This window comes from Vipera berus (genome assembly GCF_964194415.1).
Source record: "Vipera berus genome assembly, chromosome: 9".
NCBI lineage: Eukaryota > Metazoa > Chordata > Lepidosauria > Squamata > Viperidae > Vipera > Vipera berus.
In genome coordinates, this window is record NC_138212.1 from 11824249 (window position 1) to 11830950 (window position 6702).

The window sequence follows — 6702 nt, forward strand, 5'->3', positions numbered from 1 at the left end:
TTCAAGAAATATCCCTCACACTACACGGCCCTTCTCTGTTGGCTTACAAGCTGCTTCAGGAAAAAAGCAAAACTACACGTACTGAAACGGTCCCTGTATCCTTAAATCAGATTTGCAATGATTTGCTTGGTTTTGTGTTTTAACTGCAAGGAGAAAGAAACATTTTAAAACGCTCCCAATTATGTAAGTACAAAGAAATGATGTGGAACGAGCTATTATCACAGCAAATGAGTGCACTGTTCCAAATAAGCCCAGGGCAGGAAAATGAAAAACTAAGAGCGCCGGTCGAGACATTTTTTAAAAGAAAAATGAGGGGCCCAGATGGAGCTGAACAGTGTTCTTGGAAAGAAAGAATGAGGATCCCTGGGCTGACCGTATAGCCCAGAGCAAGCCAGCCTCCATTTCATGTTTCATAAAATTATTTAAGAAAAAGCATCCAAGTCTGATTAGGCAAAGGGCTGATAGGCCCTAAAGCAGAAGGATTGTATGTGTCTGTATATTTTATTTATTTATTTATTTTTTATTTTAATTCCATTTATATCCCGCCCTTCTCCGAAGACTCAGGACGGCTTACAAACTTTTAGCAGTAGCCTTCATTCTATGTATATGCCTGCTTATTAGGGCTTTCACACACGCCCCAAGCGGCATTATTACAAAGTCAGCTTAATTGCCCCCAACAATCTGGGTCCTCATTTTACCTACCTCAGAAGGATGGAAAGCTGAGTCAACCTTGAGCCTGGTGGGATGCGAACCTGCACTAATTGCAGGCAGCTGGTGTTACTTAAGGAGGCATTAGCCCACTGCTCCACCAAGGCGATGGTTATGGAGATTCCCAGTCTTCCAGGTCATGGCTGTCCCAAAGGTGCTTTTTCAAGAGGCAACTGGCCTTTCTTTGTTATACCTTGTGAAGAGGTTTCGTTTCTCATCCGAGAAGCTTCTTCAGTTCTGACTGAATGGTGGGGAATGGAAGGATTTGTATTCCTTGCAGCCCTCCTTAGCACTCTCTCTGAGAGTCGCGGAGACCCCTCGGAGGTTATCCGTGCCCCAGGAGTCACTTGAATAGTGCAAATGGGTGTGGAACCTTTTTGGAGCTGCTGAAATCTGGGGACTATTTTTTGCGGAAAGAGAAGTCACGAGCATCTGCACAAGCCTTGCACCATCACAGGGAAAGCTCCCCTCCTTTCATACAGAATGTGTGTACCAAAGGGATGGGGTTGCATTACAGGGGTGCAATGCTCTTTTCAACACCATGTCCGCCGCGCCCCCCCCCCCACCAGTGGATGCTGCTGAGGCCTCAAATCCAGCTCGGTTATCAGGCAAGATTTAATATCAGTTTGGCATTGTATATAATTTTTATTTATTTATATCCCACCTTTATTATTTGTATAAATAACTGAAAATAGCCAATATGCCTAATACTCCTTCCTCTTCATTTTTTCTCCATAACAACATTATGAGGTGGGTTGGGCCAAGAGAGAAAGACTGGCCCAAAGTCATCCAATCAGTTTCATGCCTAAGGTGGGAATAGAATTCACAGTCTCCTGGTGATTGGCCCAAAGCCACCCTGCTGACTTTCATGTTTAAGGCAGAATTAGAACTCAGAGTCTCCTGGTTTTTAGCCTGGTGACTTAACCATTAGACCAAATGGGCTCTCATGAACACATATGAATTGCTCTACTTTAATGTGTTTGCAATCCAAACAAATTTGGTGATTTGACTCTTGGCCCAAGACTGTGTCTCTTGCAGATATTGCATTGTTGCACTTGAAAAACTGTAGTGCTAAATGCAAACAATGTTGTCTGCATGTGAATTTTAGAGCAGGGAGTAAATCAATCAAATATTCCCAAGGAGACCCTCTCCATTTTCAATACTCGAGGAGCATTGGCCAGCATGTAATAATAATAATAATAAAATTGGAAGGGACCTTGGAGGTCATCTAGTCCAACCCCCTGCTCAGGCAGGAAACCGTATACCATTTCAGAGAAATGGCTTTCTAGTCTCTTCTTAAAAACTTCCAGTGTTGGAGCATTCACCGCTTCTGGAGGCAGGTTGTTCCACTGGTTAATTGTTCTGTCAGGAAGTTTCTCCTTAGTTCTAGGTTGCTTCTCTCCTTGACTAGTTTCCTTCCGTTGTTTCTTGCCCTGCCTTTGGGCGCTTTGGAGAATAGCTTGAGTCCCTCTTCTTTGGGGCAGCCCCTGAGATATTGGAACACTGCTATCATGTCACCCCTCGCCCGCCTCTTCATTAAAGTAGACATACCCAATTCCAGCAGCTGTTCCTCATATGTTTTAGTCTCCAGTCCCCTAATCATCTTTGTTGCTCTTCTCTGAGTTTATTATTATCATGTAAAATAATCTATTCTATGGATCAGCAGTGCTGTCTGGAAAATTGGGGAGCTGTAGCTCCAACTCATTGGGGGACGCCTGAGTTCCTTTTACCTTCTGCATTGGTGCTAAGCAGCTGCATCTGCTAAAACCAGAGAGATTACCAGTTTCTGGGCTCCGTGAAAAATATAACAATTTTAAAAAAGCATTTTGTAATCCAGTTTCGGTGAGGGAAGAAGCACTTGCCAATCTGGCTGGGACTAAACTTTCCCAGGGCCCATGTGGGCAAGAGAGTGGATGAGGAGACAAAGAGATTTCAGCAAGGCAGTTCTTGAAAGCGATGGTCGCTTGATAGGGAAAAGATGACACGGGAGAGGAGTTTCCACCCTCCTCTGGAAACAATACAGGGATTGGTGCTAAACAGTTGCCGTTTTTAATTTTCCAATCTGCTGTAATCCAGGACAGGGATACATCATGCAGATTGTGAAAAATGTAAGGGGAAATGGCCCGATTCCAGTCAGAGAAGGAACCGGCTGGGGTGGATGTGGGTGTTATTTATTTTATTTATTATTTCAATTTCAAGGCCACCCAACTCACAATGGTTCTCAGTGGCTTACACTAAACGTTTAAAAAGAAAACAATATATATCAAAGAAAATCGAAGAGGCTCAGCCATCTGAGTCTTTAACAATTTGCAGAAAGTCAAATGGGGAGCAATATCCAGGATCTCAAGGGTGGCTGGAGGAGACCATTCCACAAGGCAGCACCGATCCTGATTCCCAGTCCTGAAAAGTGTCCCTGCTTAATTGATGGGACCTGGAGTGTGTCCATGCTAGTGACCTCCCCCGACAGGCAGAAACCTATGGAGAGCATCAGGGTCTGAGCGGGAGAAAAAAGTTGGCAAATGCTGGGAAAAAAACATGATCCAATTGCTCATTAGCCAAGGATCACTGTCTAATGGTCATGATCCAATTGATCACTGATCAATGATCATGATCCAATTGATCATTGACCAATAATCACAATCCAATTGATCAAATAATGACCCAATTGATCACTGACCAATAATCACGATCCAATTGATCACTGACCAATAATCACGATCCAATTGATCACTGACCAATGATCATGATCCAATTGATCATTGACCAATAATCACAATCCAATTGATCAGACCAATGATCACGATCCAATTGATCATTGACCAATAATCACAATCCAATTGATCAAATAATGACCCAATTGATCACTGACCAATAATCACGATCCAATTGATCACTGACCAATAATCACGATCCAATTGATCACTGACCAGTGATCATGATCCAATTGATCATTGACCAATGGCCATGATCCAACTGGTCATTGACCAATAATTAGGATCCAATTGATCATTGACCAATTATCATGATCCAGTTGGTCATTGACTAATAATCACGACCCAGTTGATTATTGATCCAAATCCATGATGCAATAGGTAAATGCTGGGGAAAAAATGATCCAATTCACATAAGCTGCAGTTTATGTATTGTACCAAAAATTGGGATTGAGGTATGTTGCAGTGATGTTTGTACGATGACATCAGCACATGTGTTACTGATTCAACATCCTCCAATTTGCTACAGAAGACACTCAATACCCCAACTGTCCCCGATTAACCACTAAACAAAATAAATATGTGTTTGGGGCACTAAGGAAGGGAGACATTCCCGAGTTTTCTCCCCCAGCTCTCGGGTCCTTAACGTTTTCAAGGCCCTTGACATTTTCACTGCCACATTCAGCTTCGTTGGTTTGGTTTTGCCATTATCCTCTTCCACCATGTTCAGCTTTAATCTGCATTGTTTAAAAAATGTTTCTTTGACAGGGCGAGCGACTAAAGTTTAAAAGTTTGGTTCCAAGGTGTTGTCAGATATTCCATTTGTTTCAAGTCTCACGGCAGGAGAGTTTTGCTTCCTTCCACAAAGAGGAAGAAATGGAACGTGTTTTCAGCGAGGGCTTTAAGAAACGGGGCTCTGGATTCTGGCTCTGAAAAAAGGAGGGGATAAGGAGGTGCCCAAGTTCCCCCCCCCCCATAAACAAGAAGTTTGAGGCAGAAGGAGAAAAATCAACTTCTTTGTTCTGTGAGGGTGCCCTACTTTGGCCTGCAGTTTAAATATAGTTTTCACTGTTTGAAAAGAAAAAGGAAAAAAAACCCTAAAAGGCTATTATTTCAGCCAGCTGTGAATCTCTGAACTTGAGAGCTTTTTTGTAAAGTAAACACACACTCATCCCTCTGCAGATTTCGGGGGCAGCTGACGATCCATCCGAAATGCAGGTAATGTGATCCTACCAAACCCGCAGTTAGGTGATGCTGCGGGGGGTTCAGTTCACACAAGGTTATCCAGGAATGCGGCCAGCCGGTGGGGGCTTCAGAATCCAGACGGCTGACCTGTCCCCTGTATTTTCCTGGTGCCACGAAGGATGCCTTAGCAGATAGCGGGTCGTGCGAAGCCCCCCTCCCCCCCTCAGCATTAAGCGCTTGTATTTTTAGGCTTTACACTTTACACCTTCAAATTTCCTGACAGTGAGAACAATTAACCAGTGGAACAACCTGCCTCCTGAAGCAGTGACTGCTCCAACACTGGAAGTTTTTAAGAAGAGACTGGCCAGCCATTTGTCTGAAATGGTATAGGGTTTCCTGCCTGAGTAGGGGGTTAGACTAGATGACCTCCAAGGTCCCTTCCTCCTCCTCCTCCTCCTCCTCCTCCTCCTCCTCCTCCTCCTCCTCCTCCTCCTCCTCCTCCTCCTTCTTCTTCTTCTTCTTCTTCTTCTTCTTCTTCTTCTTCTTCTCCAAAGCACCTGAAGGCAGGACAAGAAGCAACAGATGGAAACTAACCAAAGAGAGAAGCAACCTAGAACTAAGGAGAAATTTCCTGACGGTTAGAACAACTAACCAGTGGAACAACCCGCCTCCAGAAGCTGTGAATGCTCCAACACTGGAGCTTTTTAAGAAGAGACTGGACAGTCATTTGTCTGAAATGGTATAGGGTTTCCTGCCTGAGCAAGGGGGTGGTCTAGATAACCTCCAAGGTCCCTTCCAACATTATTATTGTTGTTATTTAGCCCGGTTTGAAATCAGATATTTCAAGTTCCCACACTAATGTTCTGTTTTCCCCCCCTACGCTGGAAAACCCTCCGTTTTGAGGGGGGAGGCAACTCTCTCCCAGCAAGTTGGTGAGAAAAAGTGAGAAGCCGGAAGCGAGCGGGCTCTTTCGACTCCCCCCCCCACCTCACACACAAGCCTGTTAGCCAAAGTAGCTCGAAGCCAGTCTGACTCCGGGGCGGAGAGGGGGGGGACACGGGGGCGGCGTGGCGGGGGAGAGCAGGAAGCCCAGTCCCTGGGCAGGGCTGGGCGCACGGCTGCAAGAGCCGAGCCGAGCCAGGCTGGGCGCAAAGCAAAGCGGAGGAGCCGAGCCAGTCAGCGCGCCGGGGAAGAAGGGACGGACGGCGCAAGACGGTTCCCGTCCGGCTCCCTGGCGGGATCTGGCGGGCTGCAACGCGGCGCTCGCGCCTTCCCACCCCAGTTTTCTTCCCGCCCCAATTGGGGGTGGGGTGGGGTGGGGGGTTACCGTTCCGACAATCTTGCTCTGCGCGGGGCGGAGGGGAACCGACCGAGGCGCCCGGGGGGGGTTGGCGAGCCGCGGTCGGCCGGGAGGCGCCTCTCTGCCGGGGAGGGGGGAAGAGCTGGTGGGGGGGGGGAAAGAAGAAGCAACCCGGCTTCGGAGCGACGGCCGAGACTGTGGGGAGCCCGAGAGCTGGGCTGAAGGTAACTGCGGAGGAGGGGGGGGAGATGGTTGGGGAATGGGGGGGCTCGCTCCCCACGCGCTCCGATCCAACTTCCTTTGGCAGCGCGTGGCGCGGTTTTCGCGGAGGGCGGGCGGGCGGTTTTGCTCTGCTTTGCAGCCGAGGTCCCCCCCCCTTTCTCTCTCTCTCTCTCTTCTGGGACGGGTGGGTGGATCGGAGGGTTTCTAGCCCTGCGGCCCCCTCCCCTTCTTCTCGAGCACGGGATGGGCGACCGCCGGCTGAGAAATCGCAGGGAGAGGGGGGGGCACCCCTTCAAAGGACCCGCAGCTCAAGAAACTCAAAGACTATCTATCCCCTGCAATTTGCCTTTGAGGAATAGATGCGCCACAAGTGTGGAGCAGAATCTCTCCTTCCCAGCCGTTTCCCCAGACAGCCCTTTTAAAGGATGGCCGGCAGGACCCCCCGACTACCAACCCCGCTCCCCTGCCCCCAGCCCACCCACCCCCGCCGCCAGAAGAAATTTAGCCCTCCTCCTGGAGTGTTTGGAGCGTGTGGGGGTAAGGAAGCCACGAGGAGACCTTTCATTTTGAAAGGAC